This window comes from Rhinolophus sinicus, chromosome 1 (assembly GCF_057876585.1).
Source record: "Rhinolophus sinicus isolate RSI-liver-muscle chromosome 1, RSI-T2T, whole genome shotgun sequence".
NCBI classification, from domain to species: Eukaryota; Metazoa; Chordata; class Mammalia; order Chiroptera; family Rhinolophidae; genus Rhinolophus; species Rhinolophus sinicus.
The window spans coordinates 51,812,970-51,833,408 of NC_142501.1; positions in this window are offsets into that span (position 1 = coordinate 51,812,970).

Here is a 20,439-nt window from a genome sequence, read left to right on the forward strand (position 1 = left end):
CCTGTTCTGAATTTCTTCAGAGTATTTTAATAAAGATTCTGAATGAACACAAATGTCAGATTTGTGCATCAGATGTTGCCAACAAAATTTTTTAAAGGCTTCAAAATGTCCTACATATTCCCAAATTTATTGACAATAGTTTAAGTGAGAATATGGCTAACAGTAGAAAAGTATTCCTGAAACGTTCCTGTTCTTTAGTTTATTAGATTTGAGAGACTCAGACCTGCTATTTGTTGGGGAGTCCTAAGCATTGAGAAGAAAGTAAAAGAATAAGAGTCTGTACCTTGTGAAAAATTGTCCTTTCTGTGGTTAAGAAAAAGATAATATTTTAATTTCATGAAATTAAATCATTTAAATCAATTAAAGAAGTCCAGTTGAAAAAAAAGTCTTCTTTTGTAGAAGATAGTTAAGTCAGATGTTTGATAATGAATAAAATTGTTGAATCCTATCAAGAGAGTATTTTGGGATCTGAAAAACTATGAGCTGAAAATGAAAAATAGACTCATTAGGTCACCAAGAGGAATTTGTTGCTTTCCGTCTTCTAACTAAAGCAATGCTATAAGCAGTAAGGCTCAGAATCTATATGATTAAGCCCTGCCTTTTGAAATTGTTTTAAAATACATTTATGTTTAATGAATTTCAGAGTAGCGTTTTTAATTTCATGAAAACTGACATTGTTTTCATTTTGAAAATGTCCTTGGTTTCCCAGCTATATGAAAATGACAATTAAGGTGGCCAATTCTCAAACATGAAAATGTCAAGCTTCACTTTACATTTGAATGGTATATTGGTACAGAAGTTAGTTATGCCCATAAGATAGCCAGAGCAAAGTGTTGTGAACTTTCATAACACAGACATTTACTTGGAGTTTGTGAGGCCTTCCCCAAATATTAGTCACTTCAACTTCCCAATCTTGATGTTCTAATTGCATCTACACTTAAACTCTTTGAGAGAGATGAGCATTAGGGGACAATTGATCACTTTTGAACCTATGATATCAATTTCCCATAGGGAGCCAAGCAGGAAAAGACTTTATTAAATCAATGATTATAGATTTTTTATTAAAAATAAGCAAAAGTCTCCACAGCCTCTCCTGCAAGCCCCCATTGAAAAATATATATGAAATCAATTTTTTTTATTCTCTGTGATTTTCAATGACTCTTCCTATAGGTTTTACAAAAGGAAATGATCTTCCTAATTTAAATGCTGTATAGGAAAAACTACTTAATTATTATATTAGCTAAAGAGTGAGTTGCTTATGTAAGGGTCCTCTTGCGAGTCAGTACATAATTCAATACCTACAACATAATAAAGGGTGAATATGATGTAGCAAAAAGTAAACAAAGAATTGCTAAGAGGCAATAAATTAATAACTGGCACAGTCCACTCCACCAACAATTCAGCTTCCATATGCACCCTTATACACATGTTAAAACTCCTGAATATCAACAAAAACAACCCTATTTCCACCAAACAAGATACAGCTATCTGTCTTACAGTCCACGTCCTTCCCTCAAAACGAGACAACTGAGATTTCCAACAGTTATTGTATCATCTATGGTTAGGTGAGAACATAGGTACATATTTAGTTTTACACAAAACTGCCAGAATTTGTTCCAAAGTAAACATACAATTCTATACTCCTTCCAATAATGTATGAGAGTTCTAGCTGCTCTATATCCTCACCATCATTTAGTGTTGTCCTCCTGTATAGTATAATCTAAATACAAATATGTGTTTAACAGCTATGCTTAGCCTCAGAACAAGGACCAATTAAAATGAAATGAAATATAATAGTGGGTTTCATTTGCATTCCTTTCACAACTCAGCCCTTTTTAAATAACTTCCTGTATTTCACCCATTTACCGTATGGAGAAATGGTGGCCCAAAAATATATGTAGAGTGGAAGTCAATGGGATTTATTGCTAGAGCCAAGAAGCCATAGTCTCTTGGAATTCATACTCTACAGCCTAATGACTAGGAGATTCTATATAAAATACCTTTATAATGAAGTCTGTGATTTTTCCATATTTTTTTTGTCTTCTGTCAGGTGCTAATGGCTTTTAGGGATATACAAGAGGAGGTGAGATTAAATTTTAATTTTCTAAATTCCCTGACCACATCAATTCCCCTTGCTCCCATTTTTTCTATACTCTACTGTGATGTTGACTCTAATCAAGGTTTCAGTTTCATTTCTTTATCTAATGATTTCTCCCTTTATCTAGTGATTTCATTTCTTTATGTAGTGATTTCTCCCTAAAGAGTAGCACTGACTTGTCAGTCCAGGAAGCTAAGGCAAGAATATGCCTAACAATTCCCTTGTGGACATATGATCATATACAGAGAAAATTGTATCTACTAGAACTTCTCTCAGCAAAAATCTCTATATGGCTATATAAAATGCCGATAAGTTACCAAGTTGGAAGGAGCCCCCAAGTAACATGGTAAACTGCCTTATCAGGCGAGTTTGTCTATTAACAGCGAGGAAGTGCAAATTAGAGGCCAGAGTTCAATTTCTTTGCTAAATGGAAACAACCCTCCTCTTCTGCTCTTTCTCCATGTGGATTTCAGTCTTTCTTCTATACAAATACTGATCAAATATTTAAAAATAGAGTCAAAGTGCACTTTATTGTTAGCCTGCCACAGAGACTGTGTTATTGTATTAGCTTGTTCAAGGTGTTGATATGTCTGTGTTCTACCAAGCCTGCTGTCCCCCCTTAGTTTTTTGAGGTTTGTTACAGCGAAGAGCAGCAGGCACTATCTACACAATTATTTATCGACAGACTATTTAAATAGGCAAACACACATATAAATTAGAACAAGTGTGGCTATAAAACCAGGGCAAATGGGAAACTTCTGCACAGATTTCTTACCTTTTGTTCCTCTGAGTAAAGATGTAGTTTCATTCAAATTAGAATCTAAATATAATATGAGCCCTGTGTGATCTTAAAAACAGTTAGCGCTCTCTTCCTAATTGGAGAGAAGTACTGGGTAGAGAGACAGAGAAGGCATCGAAAATAAACTTCCTCTATTTCACTACCTGGACCATTCTTAGCCTTACAACTAAGCCCCATAGTCCAAGAAGCCATGTCTTTGTATCCTGCTGCAGTGTCTGGGACTCACTCTAGGGGAAATTAGAGCAGTCTTTGCCTACATCTCACTGCAGGTAAAGAGGGCGATGGGTAGAGATGAGAAGCTTCATGTTTTCACCCAAGTTTTGCCTTGAGGTCACGGTGCCTCCACCCTACCCAGAACTTTAGTCCCCTAAGGCATGAGTCTCCCCCAGGAAGGACTTGAACTAGTGACAGGAGGAGGCTTGTGCCTGTGGGACTTGTGTGTGTTGATTCTACCCTCTCAGGGCCTGTGTAGAAGTGACAAGTCCCACCTGACATCCTCTGCGCTGACGCTCTCTCCTAGTGTTTCTTCATGGAGTTCATCAGACACAATCCCTGCCCTCATGGATCCCCCAGGCTGGTGCAGACAAAACAAGACACTCTAGTCCAGCATTTGTACTTAAATCTTGAGAAAAAGAAAGTCAAGCAAAAGATAGCAAGGAAAGGTAGAATTAGAATATACTAGGTTGGTGCAAAAGTAGTTGTGGTTTAAAAGGTTAAAAATAATTGCAAAAACCGCAATTACTTTTGCACCAACCTAATATTTTCTTTCTCATGAGGCAAATGTTAAAACCCAGCCCCAGAGCACTGTTATATAGAAAGACCATCTAGTGGCTCCTAGGGGTTCAGGGGCCCAAAGTATATCATCAGCAGCTATTTACTTTGGGATGAATAAGGAGAATTTTTTTAAAGGTCCTTCACAGATACTTAAAGGTTTACCTCAAAGAACCACTGAAGACTCAATGGGGAGGGTGAAAAGGGCCAGAAAAGGGACAGCAGAAAGGCCAGAAAAAGCAAGAGAAGTCACTGTATAATGAGTAGTTATGACTGTAAGTAATGAATTGTGTGTCTCCCACCCCTAGAGGCACAGCTTCTTCCTACCCTTTTATCCATCATTCAACAAACATTTATTGAGCATATATTATATGCAGAGCATTAAGTTAAGTGGTTTGGTATGAGAGATACGAAAACAACAAAAATTCTGCTTTCAGGAAACAGAATTGAATTCTATTCCCCAAAAGCCCGTATTTCCCACATACACATCCCTATGTTTGACCAAGACTATAGCTGATTTACTGAAGGCTCAGAGAAGAATGGCCCCTGAATCTCTAAATCCTCTGAATTCTCATTATTTTTCAGCTGCAGGAAGATGCCCGGATTCGAGGTAAAAGAGCAGTACTCCAAGATTTGGATAAGCCAAGAGCAGTGGGAGGGAATAAGGATTTCATCCCCAAGTCTCATCATGGGATCTTCCATTTGCTCAGAGCTAGAGTCCAGGTCCACTTTTCCTTTCCCCCTTCAGCCAAATTAGGCATTGGCTTTCCTTGAACTTCCACGAGCACTGCCAGTCTCTCTTCTGTTCAGTCCCATTATGTGGACAGTCTCCCTTGGGATGGCTGTTGGGGGCTTGAGGACATTCTTAGCCCCCAGTCAGACCTGGCCCTCTTCAGTAGAGAAGAGACAGCACACACAGAGGTGAGCAGCTTCCCAGCTGTGCTGTAAGGGCTTAGCAGAGCTGGCATAGGGATTGAATAGTGGGGAGGACAGAACGGAATGATTATTCAAGGTGGCCAAGTTTTAGTTGTCAAATGTCCAAGATGTAAATTCTAGTGTTTTAGGAAAACGCACAAAATGCCTCTGAGCCTAGAACTACAGCACAAAAGCCATATCTGTAACGTCTTCCTTCACCCATCCAAGAACAAACTTACAAATCAGGGCTTTTCAAACTTTTGCATGTATACAAATCACCTGGGTACCTTGTTGAAAAAGCAGATTCTGATGCAGCAGGTCTAGGGAGGGCCTGAGATTCTGACAGTCTATATGGTAACAAGCTCCTCTGTGATGCCAAAGAGGCAGAGCAGACTTTAAGTATCAAAGGTATAAACGATGGAGCTCAGTGGAATATCGTCTAATGTCAGAATGAAATAAGATTTCATTCAGGGACTTCCAAGTCCCATGGAATGACTGAGGAGACTTCAGATGTGGGTACAGGAATCAGAGGAGGGTGTAAATCAAAAGGAGATTCTGACTAGTCAGGGGTCTCTCTGGGAATTGGAACCACTCTGTGCTTTTTCAGCCCCTCCACAAAACGGAGCTCATAGGAGTCTGAACCTTCTTGAGGATTTTAAATAAAGCCAGTCCAGAGAAAATGCTCTCTGATCCTTCTCCAAGCCTGGTCAATCACCTCCACTCGTCTGGAATAAGGAAATATGGCCAGCCAAATCCATCATGAGATACAGAGGACAGTCTTCTTGGCCTCTGATCCCTAAGGATCAACAAGTCAAAAGAGCTGAGCTTACCTCAGCTTGGAGGATGCTCCTCTTTATTGAAGGAAGGATGATGTCTAAAGAGGTCATTGCAGGCCCTGGGTAAACCCATCTGATGACCGAGGATGTAAAAAATGTGGATTTAGGATCCTAGCTGCAGCTATTTCTTTTCCACTTCCTAAAGGAATGGGTGGGGAGAGAGATTCAGGATAAGATGAGGAGAATTCTAGGTTCATTGTATCCATTTTCAATACCCCCAAAAAAAGGAGAAAGCAAGGACCTGCTCCAATGGCAATAACCTGGAATTGAGGCATTTGGCAAATTCCTAATGCCCAGCATTGGTTAAACAGAGGTCTGGTGGCCATGATTCGCTATGCTTTGCAAGTGACCAGATGTCTGGCGCCACATTCTACAACTGCCTCTCTGAGAGGCCTATAGGTTTTCAGCTTCCCCATAAGTTCTGGCCTTTCCTCCTCTGATTGGCTATACTCCAAACTAAAGCTGTGAGCAGGGCTCAGGGCTCTTAGGGAGGCATTTCCAGACTCCTGTAACAGAACGACTCCTTCCTGTGTCCACCCCAGGAATGAGCAACTGCTCCATGACACCCGTCTCATCTGTATCCAAGACTAGGTAAGTGGCCTTCTTCTGATAGTCCCCAAGGGAGATGGCATCTACCCAGATATGGGAGTAGTGGCTAGGAATATAGCTGGCTCTGAGCCTTGAGCCTTCAGGAGCCTATGCTTCCAATATGTCTCTTCGAAAGGGGGAGGAATTGGCCCCCCACCACTCTCAACTAATGATGAACTACAGGGCCAGGGCTTCCTCCTCCATCCTCATCCCCATCAGAAATCCCTGGAATCTCAGGAGCACTCCTAGACCTCACCATAATAGAGTTTGGGAGATTCTCTTCATTCATTTGAGAAAATAAGAGAACATAGAATGATAGATAAGAAAGGAAAGCCGTGAAAAAGGAGTTCAAAATCAGGGACTTAGAAAGACAGGGGCTTAGAAGAAGAAAATCAATAAAAGTTTGAGAGTCCAGTGTCCCAATGTTGGGAGATGTCAATCTCTTTTTCTACCATAAGAAAAAGATTAGGAGAAAAAAGATCAGTCTACAACATCAGAGATTTAATGTAGACGTTAGGAATGACTTTCCAATTAGTGACAACTGAGAAACAAAGGCCTGGGTAGCCTCTAAGAAAGACGGCAGCACCATGTTCTGTGGAGGACTTCCAAAATACTTTGTTAAAAAATCAGGCTGACGCGTTTCAGGTATGGTCCTGCCTGAATCAGGAAATGGAGAAGGTGAACCCCCTGGATCCCTGTTTGAATCAAATTCAATTCTATCTTAAGAGTTGGCCCTACTGACTGAAAACCATTCCTCTTTTTTTTTTTTTTTTTTTTTGCATATTCTATTATTCTTTTTTTTTTTTTTTTTTTTATTAATTAGTTTCAGGTGCACAAGACAAAGCAAAACTTAGACATTTATCATTTATATCCCTCACACTGTGTGAACCCCCCTCCCCCCATCCACTATCCCTCTGTACGTTCCCAAAACCTCTCACCTTCCCCTTATCCCCACCCCCTCCTCTTTTTTTGAGGTAGATCTTTATACTTTAAATCGGTCAGTGCTAAAACCACGAGAAAAACAACTGACAGGTGACGTCATATTTACATAGATTTTAAATGTAATTGTTGTAAACCTCTACATATGAGGAGCACGTTTGATTAGTCAAAACCATATTGGATTTATGCTTTCATTTAATTTTAATATTCCTCTGAGGCAAGCCCGACAAATATTCCTGACTTTCCTAATGAAACCATAGTCTCTGATAAGTCACGACACTACATCTCCTAACGCCCAGCAAGGGCTCTTTCACTTGGGCCACATCACATTCTAGGAATTGCAGCTCCCAGAGCCAGTGACATTGATTCCTGCCGAAGCATGATAACAAGATCCCTAAGGACAGTGGAGGCCAGGAAGAGGAGCCCCAGGGATGGGAGCTCGCTCCCTCATTCACTCACAACCTCATCTTATTCGGTACAGAAGCATCACGCCTCCAGATCCTGGGACAACCCTAAATTTGGGAAGTTTGCTGTCAGGCACTGGAGACCAGGCATCAAGAGCCCAGGCCCACAACCTGAGAAACCGGCACTCTAATGACCCAGCTTGCTCCTCTGGACCCTAACCATTCAATCAAGGAAGAAGGGCTCCTCTGCTTCTGCCAGGTGTTTCACCCCGATGACCTTTCCCCTAAGCTCCACCCTGCCCATCGTGCTATAGTCAGGAACCCAGGCCCCACAGGTCCTCACTCCAACATGGCAGAGTGGCACCCCATCAAGCAGGTAAGGTCCAATACAAGAGACAGTAGGGTGACAGGGGGAAAGGCTGAGGGCAAGGCCAAGCCAGGATCTTTGAGGTCTCTGTGATCAAGATAAAGAGCCAAGCAGAGTATGTCAGGTGTGGATAGTTCTTTATAGGGAGGAGTGTTCAGGAATCAAAGAGAGACAATTATGGGATAGAAAGACGGAAAGGTAGACAGAATAAAAACACACTAAGAAATGTAAAACCCACTATTCCCTTCTGGAAATTGCTCTGGAAACTTACATTACCTTTGGGACTTAATTCAGAATCAAAAGTCAAACACAGTAGATCCCTAACAAACTCCATTGTCAGAATTTTCATCAATAAAGTACTTGAATATGCTGCCCTCAGAGGCACTGCTTAAATGACAGGCCATTTCCTCAACCTTTTCAACTCCCGTACTCCTTTACTTCCTCTGACACCGCATCCCATATGGAGAAGAAGACTGTCTCATATGCTCACCTGTGACATAGACCACACTCTCTCTCTAGCCCTAATTACGGCTTATTGGGAATTCTTTTTAAGACAGTCTGAGTGATGGGTGATGGAGAAAATTGGGCTCATCTGCATCGTCTAAGTATATTGACTCTATGTATTTTCTTGAATAGTCCCTTTTCAAAAATTTTATTCCATTTCCCCCACATATCAGCAAAATACACAAAATGTTTCAATATTTTTGCCATAAGTTTACATCTTTCTGAAAGAACACATATACTCACAAAACCTCATCATCATTTGAAACTCAGTTTGGGTTCAGAAATTAAGGCAGAAAGCTTCCTTTCTCTTCAGTACAACATAAACAACAAGTGCAGGATAACAGAGTGGACACTACATAGAAAATAAAAAGATGGTATACAATCAGTTCACCTCCTCCCTTGGACCATGTTGGAGATCTTGGGATAGGGCCCTGAGGGTAGAAGCATCAGGAGAAGTGTTATAAGGACTGCTTTTACTTTCAGTGCCACCTGCCTAGTAAACTAAATTTCTTTTATTCCCATCCACGTGACTATGACACCTATGGTGCAACTTTGGTGCCTGAAAAAGAGAGGTGATTAGGCAGACATCATCACTGACCCAGAAGAGGGAGTGATACTAATGGACAGATGCCAGGACCTGTGGCTGCAACCGGGAACTCGGAAGCATATCACAATTGCCAAGCAAAGAAACCAGCAAGCAACGGATAAAATAAATGTGATGTGAAAGACATTTACCCTGTGGGCTCTTACTGGGTAGTGGAATGTAGTGATCGAATGTCCAAGTATATTGCATTTAGTCCAGTGCATAGCACTGCAGATTAGGAGAAGATCTGAATTATAAAGTCATAAACCCATTTTGATTTTCCCCAAGTTATGCTGCTTTGTGGGCCTCAGTTTCCTCCCCTTGTAAAGAAGGAGGCATAACTGGAAAATACTGAAGGCTCCTTTCATTTCTTTTTTATTATTAACTATAGTCATCATGCTGTACATTATATCCCCATGACTTATTTATTTTATAACTGAAAGTTTGTACCTTTGATTCCCTTCACCCATATCATCCCCACCCCCATGCCTCTGGCAACCACCAATCTGTTCTCTGTATCTATGAGCATAAAAACACTGTTTTTCAAAGTTTCCCTGCCCTCTTCATGAAGTTATGTCATATGTTCTTAACACAAATCGATTCATTTATCATACTCTGCATTCCATCCTGGGATTGCTGACAACCAGGTTGATTTCTTAAAATTTGCATATAGTAATGTTCCTTCTTGGTGGTGTACCATTCTATGGGTTTTGACAATTATAGAGTCATGTATCCACACCACTATTGTAGAGCCCATTATGTACTCAACCCTTCTCTCACACTCCTTTCAGTTCTAATATCTAGTGATCTAGATGGTCTCATAGTCTGATTCCAACATACCCATCTCCCAGGTTGTGTAAAAGTCACCTAATCCAAAATATTTCCCACAAGAAAGAACTACTCAGGATATTTGTCAAAAAAGGTGACCTTTGCACACATCAATGAACATACATGTCAGGGAAGATTTTTTGTAACTCTTTCCTTTCAAAACAAATGAATATAACATATTAAAAGTTATACAACACAGAATTTAACCGCAGGAGTGAAAATTTGTCACAACACCAGTAAAATAATAAGCAGAATGAATTGTTACAACAAAATAAGTATTAAAAAATCATCACCTCACACCTGTTAGAATGGCTATCATCAACAAGACAAATAATAACAAATGTTGGAGAGGCTGTGGAGAAAAAGGAACCCTCATACACTGTTGGTAGGAATGTAAATTGGAAAACAGTGTGACTATGGAAAACAATGTGAAGGTTTCACAAAAAATTAAGAATAGAATTACCATATGACCCAGCAATCCCTCTCCTGGGTATTTACCCCCAAATCTAAAAACATTTATCTATAAAGATATATGTACTCTGGTGTTCATTGCAGCGTTATTTAATTTTTGGTTATATTGAAAACAGAAACTACACAAGGATGTTTTCTACATACTTTCATGCTAATTCAAAAGTATTAAAAATGCTTTCAGTGGTTTTCCAGTTCCAAAAAGAGCTTAATGTAACATGAAATCCTAGTAAAACATTTTATAGAAGTTGACAAATGGATAGCAAAATTGATCCAGAAGAACACTGTTGAAATGGGAGTTGGCAGATAAGCAAGGGGAGAAGGCTAGAATGATCCATGTGATAATAGATTAGAGTTGGAAACATCAAAATACACTCATGTTTTGCTTAATATAGGTACAGATGGCTATATAGACATATTTGTAGTTATGTGTAGGCACATGGTTAGTATACACACACATGTTTCCCTGCTATCAATTGAGAGGGCCTGAAGCAACAACACATCGGTAACAACAGTTATATCTACCACCCAGATTTTGGTTTCTAACACCATTCTTCAGTAAAAGGAACCAGGGCGTCTTGGAGAAATGGCTGATTCTAGGGCTAGGTCAGGGAATATAAAAGATGAGCTTGAAACATCTTATAACACATACATAGACACACACACACACACACACACACACACAAAATGATGGGTGTAGTCAAAGGAGCACTGGAGTCAACTGAAAGGTCTCAGTGACAAAAGCTGGAACAATTTGAGCAATAAACAAAGTAGTATTGGAGTATAACACAAAATGTAAAATATTTATGAGACCAAAATGATATAAAGGATTGAACAAATAAATGGGGAGAAACAAATCTCCCATGCAGAAGAATTCCAAATAATTTATGTAGATAATCCACTCTCAAAGAGGTGGAGAATAACTCTTTATTCCATAATTGTGAGCTGCACATAGTGACTCCCTTCCAAAGAATATAGTATGAAATAAAAGCCAATTTAGAGGAAAATTAGTAACATATAGTGAATAAATCTGACAAACACTACCTGAGACATGTGACCATGGTAGTGATAAGTTATATCGACAGTATGTATTGTTGATATGATATGATGAAAATGGTACTTCACTTCTGTGGTCTTCTTCCCAAAAACCTATAACCCCAGTCAAATCATGAGAAAAACATCAAACAAGCTCAAATTTAGTGATGTTTTTCAACATATCTGATCTGTACTCTTCAATACTGTCAAGGTCATCACAAACAAGTCTGAGAAACTATCAGTCAAGTGGATCCTATGGCAACATGACAAACTCAGTATAATGTGGTATCTTAGGGTCCTGGAACAACAACAACAAAAAAGACATTAGGTAAAAACTAAAGAAATCTGAATTTAAAAGTATGGAGATTAGTTAATAATATATTAATATTGGTTCATTAATTCGAACAAATATATTAATGTAAGATGTTAATAGGTGGAACTGGATGCAGGGTATATGGAAACTCTCCATACTATCTTTTCAATTTTTCTGTAAAAAACTATTCTAAATAGTTATTTCTAAAATAACTTCTGAAAAATAAAGTTTATTTAAATCCTAAAAGGTTAATAATGGTAAACACATATTGATAGCTAGTTAATAGTTTTCTCACTCTGGTATGGAACAAAAAAAATTTTTTTTTATTAGTTTCAGGTGCACAAGACAAAGTAATACTTAGATGTTTATCTTTTATATCCCTCACATTGTGTGAACCACCTCCCCCCATCCACTATCCCTCTGACATCGCACAGAGCCATTATATTTCCTGTCTCTATTCCTAATGCTGTACTCCGCTTCTTGTAAGTACATACATATATATGTGTATATATATATACATATATATACATATACACATATACATACAAACTTGTAGTTGACATTCATTATTGTTCAGCTTCAGCTTCAGGTGTACAGTGCAGTGATCAGGCATCTACACCATCCCTGAGGTGGTCTCCCTAATGAGACAAGTGTCCATCAGATACCCTACAAAATCTTTACAACATTATTGATTACATTCCCCAAATTAATTTTCAGAACGCTGTTGGGACAAAAATTTTGAAATGTCTATGTATTCTGGAATTTTACGAAGAGTATGGGAACAAATAGGAGCCAGGTTTCTCAGTGTTAGAAAACAGAATACCAAATATGGAAAGATACAAATATGGTAGAAGATACGTCTATGTATTATATAAAGGTGTTTATAATTATACATACACACATTTTTTTCTAGCTCTATCTGGTAAGAGGGGCTAGAGACAATGACATGAAGCTCACCTAGCACCCAGATCTTATTTTCTAAATACTATTTTCCATTTAAAGAAACCAGAATATCTTAGAATAAAGACTGATTCAGGGCTAGTACAAGAAAAGGACAAGATGAGTCTTTTTGTGCCATAAAGGGAAGTGATCAAAGAATAATGGAACATAGCAAAAGGAAAGAGGAGCCAACTTGGAGAGCATCCCACTGGCCACATCTGAGATAACTTGAGCAAAACAATAAATACTGATAGCGATTGATTGCAATCTATTGAATAAAATAAGAATTCATGAGTCTGTACTGAGAGAGAGAGACAGGAGACAGAGAGAGAGAGGCCCTTACTTGTAGAAGAATGTGAACTAATAAAGAAAGAATGAAGGAGTTAGGGAATTATCAAAGGATGCTAAAGCTAAGGGGTAAAAATTTAATGAGGAATAGATATTTGCATAATTTCAAACTACTCTCCACAAATTATTAATTACAAAGGGAAAAATTACAGTGAAGAAACTTGGTGCATAACATATTAAACATTTTTTCAGTCCTATATATACATATCATACTTACACATAGAATATGTATACAATACTTATATATATTTTATACTTATACAAAATTTATATTTTATATAATATATATTTTTAAATTTACACTAAAAATGCTCTTTTAAAAAACAAGCAAGGATATCATGAAGAAAAAAGAATGAATACATTCAGGTGCCTGAAATGAATAAACAAAGTTGATTTCAAGTTATGAAAACTGAGGGGGAAAAAACCATAACTGGTACATAAATTACCTTTTTGTAACTTATCTTTATGGTATACAAGTACTTTTCTCCCATATTTATATTAATTCTATCATAACATTTAAATTATGTATATTCGACAAGGATATCGAGTTATAAATAACATAGATTACATTCTATGCTAATTAGAGAGAATAGAAATAAGACTAATGTGGAAAGCTTGAGGGATCGAGTTTGGGCTCAATATTAGAAAGAATTTTCCAATAACAAAATGCTCTGCTTTACCTAGAAAACCAACAACAAAACACCACAAAAATAAAACATAACTCTACAGAGTGATCTTTCCAAAATTAAACATATTTAAGTAACTTCACAGCTTAAAGCACTTCAGTGACGCTCCATCACGCACATAATAAAGTCCAAATCCCTTTACATGGAATAAAGAACACTTGATTACCTTCTGGTCCATTCTAACTTTCCACCCTCATTATTTTCCACACCACTCTGTCAAAAATTATTCCCACTGCAGGCACACACCAGGCTACTTTCTGTTCTTGAAGTAAGTCACATTTTTCACCTTGAGATGATAGACAGTACTGTTACTTTACCCTCACTTGGAACTCGTCGCAGCTCAATCTGCCAAACCTTTTGCATAACTTTTATTCATCCTTCTAGTCTATCCCACATATCACTCTCTCAATGAAGCTGGTTTGACATTCAAATAGATGGGTCATAGCTGACTTTTTAACTACCGTCTTTATCTGTAACTTCGGCAAACCTATCACAGGTTTACATGTAATCACAGAAATCCCTTTTTCTTTTGGACATCACTCTCAACAAATCAAACCGAATCAGCCCTTTAAAACAAAGAAGTTAAGGTTAGAAGATCATATACAGGTTGATGAGTGTAATAGTTGAAATTGGCTGTGCCCGATGGCCATTTGAGATATTTTGCCTTTAAATAAAAAGTCTCCTTTCATCTGGTTATGCTCCCTTGCTCCATAGCTTGTTCCCAACACATTAATTATCTTTTGTTTGAGCTGAGCAATCAGTTGCTTGCATTATTTTGTTCTGGCCATGTCTGGGATGGGACATGCTATAAAATTGATGCATTTAAGAAGTGGAATTTTCAGAAGATGATAGGGTCCTAAAATGAGTTATTGTTATTTCACATTAGTGAAATAACTCAATTTAACAGGTTACAAACAAAAATAAAGCTGTTTCTCTCTATGCATTTTATTTTTTTAGAATGAAATAAGTACATGTTGCTGAAATAAAATTGCCTCTATTTGCTTAACAAGCCTGCCCCTGCCTCAAGCAGTGAATGCTTATAAACATAAGTAGAAAAAGCTAGTATTTTTATGACATAAAATAAATAATTTATAGCTCATCAGTTCTGTATTGTTGTCCAACACACACACACACACACACACACACACACACACACACACAAAACCCAGATGGATAATTATCTTCATAACTGCAAACGATGGAGGCTATTTTTGTTAAATCTACCTGAATTTGCTCAATATATTAATAATTATGTCATGTAGTCTAAATAATACAGTAATGGTCTTATCATGTTAGTTAATTTTTCGTTTATTTTGAAGAGCTATTGTATTGAGCAAACAAACAATTATTCGGGTAGAGCAACCAAAAGGAAAAAAGAACTACTTGGTCTCTCTGTCTATAGCCTGGCTAACAACTCTAAACATTGCCAATGTCCCCAGCTCTGCCTGATTTTGTGTCCCTTTTAGAGGCTTACATGTTGCACACAAGCATGGGACTTAAAACATTAGATTGAGTATTTTGTTTGGGATGTTTTTCCAAGGGCCTTTGCACAGAGGCATACCAATGAAATACTAGATATTATTTATGTAATGAAGGTGCCTTTTTGAAACAATAATACCCTTTCAGAAATTTCTAATTACTTTGTAACTGCATGACTTAACCTATTAATAAGTACAGTTATTAAAATTCTGCCTTTTCAAAAAAAAAAAGGGGGAAATTTTTTCAGACAAACAACAGCTAAAGACATTTGGCACCAGCATACCTGCATAACTGAAATACTGAAAATATTTTTTTATATAAAGGAAAAATGTTCCTAAATGGAAACATTGAAATAGAAGAATGAATTAAACACATCTGAAAATTTGAACACGTGGGTAATTTCAAATGAATATCAATCTGTATGGTAACATAATAATGTCTTGAGGCATTATACACACACATACATATATATATACACATACACAGAGGGTGCCAAAAATGTATGCATATTTTAAGAAATAAAAACACTGTATTAAAATTATAATACTTAATATATATCAATAACAAAAGATGAATACAAGTCACGTTTGACTTCTGCAATTACAAGAGGTGCTCAAAGTGGTTACCATCAGCGTCCAGACACTTCTGATTACGGCGAACTACTGCTTGAGCAATGTTGACCCAAGTGTCCACTTGTATTTGCTGCACATGCCTTTTCAATTTCTTTACACAGTAACATGCATCTCAAATTTATCAAAAATGAGTGCAATTGTTAGACGTGTTGGAGGTTAGATGTTTGCATATAATGAGCATAATGAAGTTAGAAAAACATGTAAGAAAATATTGTCCTAGCTCTGTTATAAATGACTGTATAACTTAGGGTCAGTCACTTCTTTCTACATCCAAGATATTTACTTGAATAATTTGAACAGGAAGTTGGACTGGATTATCTCTGAAAATGACTACATCAGTATTCCAAAACGTACCTCACAGGTCCTCATGAGCCAGTTCTTCACTGAACAGGCTCAGCCAGACGAGGCCAAGTTCGATCATTTGGAAGTTTCCAGAATCATTAAAGAGAAATAGCCATTTTGCGTAGCTCCCTTTACAAAGGTAGTACCATCTCCAAACTACCATTGCCAAATAATGTAAAATTCACATCAAGGTAGCATTTTTTAAAAAGACCAGGTATAGAAAATTTTTTGAGCTACACATCTCAGTCAATACTACGAGAAAAGTCAGACATTAAAACAGCTGATTTGGACTGAATTTATTAATATTCTCATGAAGAATACATTTTAGACATATAGGTAAGTCTCCTGCCTATATTATAAAATTTTCAGGAGCAAATAGAATAGTATCTTATTTTACTGAGAATGTCCAATTTATTTCTCAGTACTTAGAATTTATCAGGAAGGAAATAAATGTTTCTTTAGCTAACATTTAAACAATCTTCCATTGGTTCTCTTAAGTAATGACAGCCACCTGGTCTTGTGTGTTATTATGTATGAATATAAGTTTGGATCATATCAAATACATTTCTGCCATAAAAACAGTTATGTCAAAAAGTTCTCAAAATGTATTTTGTGCTGCCATGTAGATGGATTTTTTAGGACAATTCATTCCTTAAGATAAAGCTTTCCTTGAAAAGGAGTGTTAGCTTAAGGGCTGGTCTTCACACTAGCCTTTTTCAGTACCATAGTCTAGGCTGAGAGGTCACTGACTCCTCCCAAAAGCTATCCACATTTACAATTTTGTTTTTCCAGCTGCTTTACTCATTTTATCATCAAACTGTTTATGTTAAAAAATGCAGCTCATGTGAACACAGGAAAATAATATGAAAAATAGGAGTAATACACAGCAGCACAACTCCCAGGGAATTTACCCATGAAGTATCCAGCCACTAAGTATGGAATGTGGTGTCAAACTCTGGAAAGGGCTAACAAGGGAATCATGGGGTCTGGGGTTTCTGGACACACGCATCAAAATCCTACTAGCTATAAGCTTGGACTTCTGTGGGGATCAGTCCATCCCCCACTACAGCTGTGAGCTGCCCTCTCTCTTCCCTCTGTCCTGCTCTGATGTCTCCACCAATTTTATTGTTCTTCTCTGTTCCAACCTCCTGCGTGAGCTTGGAACTTATGTCCTAAGTGTTTATTCCCACACTCTCACTTTGCCCACCATCCCAAGCGTCAGCTCCTTCTCAGGTAGAAGAAAGATCTTCTCCACGTATTCCTCCCACCTAACTGTAGTACTCCTGTTTTATGGTGCAGCTTTCCTTAGCTACTTCATACCAAACTCAAGTTCACCATTGGAGTTTATCACCTCTGTACAGGGCAGTGTGGTCATTCCCTTAGTGGACTCCCTTATCTCTACCTTGAAGAGCAATGAAGTGAAAGCAGCTAAGAAAAGGACCTTTAGAAAATATATCCAATATTTCAGGTAGGTGTCCAGAGTCAGAAAATGATGGAGAATTAGTTTACTACAGCAAGATATTCTGGTAAATTAACAGTAAGAGAATTTCCTGATCGCTTCAGACATTGGAAGGAGAAAAGAATCTTAGAAATTCATAGAGCTAGCCAGATGATCAAGAGAGCAATATTAAGAAAGAAAGAAGGGAATTGTTTTTGTAGTGCTGAGTGGTATTCTACTGTGTGGCTGTTCCATGTATGGTTTGTTTATCTGTTACCAGATTAAGAACATTTGGGTTGTTTCCAGTTTATGTCTATTGCAAATAACACTGCTATGAATATTCATGTACAGGTTTTGTGTGAATTTAAGTTTTCAGTTCTTAAGTGTTAATACTCAGGACGGGGGTTGCTGTGGAGTATGTTTAAGTGTCAGTTTAACTTAACAAAAAACAAATTTCCAAGCTGTTTTCCAGAATGGTTGTACAATATTATATTCCCAGCAGAAATGTATGAGGGACTCAGTTAATCTACAACATTGCCTGCAATTGGTGTTGTATTTTTTAATGTATGTACATAATAAAAAAGCTTCAAAGTAATAAAGCAAAAACTGACAGAACTGAAGTATAAAAAGACAAACTCACAATTAGAGATTGAAACCCTCTTCTCTCAATAATGATCAATAGTAAAAGTAGAAAAACAACCTGTAACTTGACTATAGGAAACAAGGACATGAAGAACACTATAAAATAAATTGATCTGGCTGACATTCAGAGAACACAACCCAAAAAACAGCATAATACACATTCTTTTCAAACACACATGGAACAATCTCCAAGATGTTTTATTGTAGGGGAAAAATCAAACTCAGTAAATATAAAAGAAGTCATATAAAGTATGTTTTCTGACCACAACTAGAAATTATAGTTTATTCTAGAAATAAGCTAAACATCAACAACAGAAAGATACCTGGAAAATCCCCCAAATATTTATAAATTGAACCACCCTCTTATAAATAACAAATGGGTCACAGAAGAAATTACAAGAAACATCAGAAAATGTTTTCAATTGAAGGAAATTGAAATGTAGCATATAAAAATACGTGGAGAGAAGCTACAGCAGTGCTTACAAAGAATAGTGTTAAATATTTGTACTAGAAAACAAAAATCATCTAAGATTCAATTGTGAAAACCAAGGAAAAGAAGAACAAATTAAATCAAAAATAAGCAAACAATTGGAAATAATAATGAAAGCAGGAGAGGCATCATCAAAATGGCAACATACGAGTAGGTCGTTCCCAACTTCAGTTCTACTCACAAGAAGACGAACTAGCAACGCTCCATAGACAAGACACCATTATGAAAATTCCAGAATCCAAGGGTGAGGCCAAAGCACCCCTCAGGGCCTCAGAGACTGAGAAGGATAGAAGGGTAAAAGGAGCTACTACCCTCTGACCACATCATCTCTCCACCAGGCCAACACAGTACCACACCGAGAGGGTCCCCCTAGGCCTACAGTTTCTCCAGTGGGAAAAAGAGAGCCCCAGGTGGACATCCAACTCCCCGAGTGTTGTGGCAGGCTTCCTGAGAGGCCTGTCAGGTCTCACCTCCACAGGGTCACTGGGAGAATCTGTGTGGCTTGACCACTTGGGATCAGACAGAGACAAAGAAGAGGGTCAGTGGTATTCACATATTAGCAAAAATTTAAAAGGCTGGAACTACTAAGTGTTGTTGAAGCTACGAAACAATGCCACTGGTAGTGGGGATGTTAACTGGTGTAACTTCATGGGCCTGAGACTACCACACCACAAGTGGGCTGAAGCATTATAGCTTTATCAGTCTGGGATGGGCAAAATTGATTAGTCATATAAAAATATCTTCTCTGTGGGTTGACTCCTTTGATCATCACAATTTGTAACCCTGGTGTTTATATTCCTCAACTCATATGGATGGAGGAAAATAATTTAGAAGTAAACTGTGGAACCCTGCATAGCTTCCTTGTGATTTCCTAAATGAAGCGCCCAGTTCCTTACAGGTCCATACAAAACTGGTACCCAGCCTTCCACCTTTCAGAGTTCCTAGACATCCACCTAAGGGTCAAGGCCCTTGCTTTGATCCATAAATTCTGAACTCACTTAACTGGAGAGAATGTCCCATGGTTTTTACAAATTTCAACTCGTCCAGTTAACTAAAGTTTGGAATTTGGTGGTGACTTCAGGGAATTCAGAAAATGGGCACATTTGTCTTCTGAGTCGCCAAACTCAATTGGTCAATTTACTGAATGCCTTTTTGTTGGATTATATCCAGAAATTGCTTGTTTCACTGAAACTTTAGCCAAGTATTTAGAATCACAAAGGCAACCAAAAGAACAAATGCCCATGTGACTTCATCTGGATCAGATGAGAAGTTTCTCAGATACCTCTTATAAAAATCTGAGTGTTCTCAACATCACTAATCATCAGAGAAATGCAAATAAAAACCACAATGAGATATCACCTCACCCCAGTCAGAATGGCTATCATCAACAAGACAAATAGTAACAAGTGTTGGAGAGGCTGTGGAGAAAAAGGACCCCTCATATACTGTTGGTGGGAATGCAGATTGGTACAGCTGCTATGGAAGGCAGTGTAGAGGTTCCTCAAAAAATTAAGAATAGAATTACTATATGACCCAGCAATCCCTCTCCTGGGTATCTACCCAAAAAATCTGAAAACATTTATCCATAAAGACATATATGCTCCGATGTTCACTGCAGTTTTATTTACAGTGGCCAAGACATGAAAACAACCAAAATGTCCTTCAATAGGTGAATGCATACAGAAGCTGTGGTATATATACACAATGGAATACTATTCGACGGTAAGAAAAGATGAAATAGTACTATTTGCGACAACGTGGATGGATCTTGAGATTATAACGCTAAGCGAAATAAGTCAGACAGAAAAAGAGAACCATATGATTTCACTGATATGTGGTACATAAAACTGAAAACAACAAAAGAACAAGACAAACAAATGATTAAACAAAAAACTCATAGACATAGACAATAGTTTAGTGGTTACCAGAGGGTAAGGGGGTTGGGGGGGGTTCTACAAGAGGGTAAACGGGTCAAATATGTGGTGAAGGAAGGAG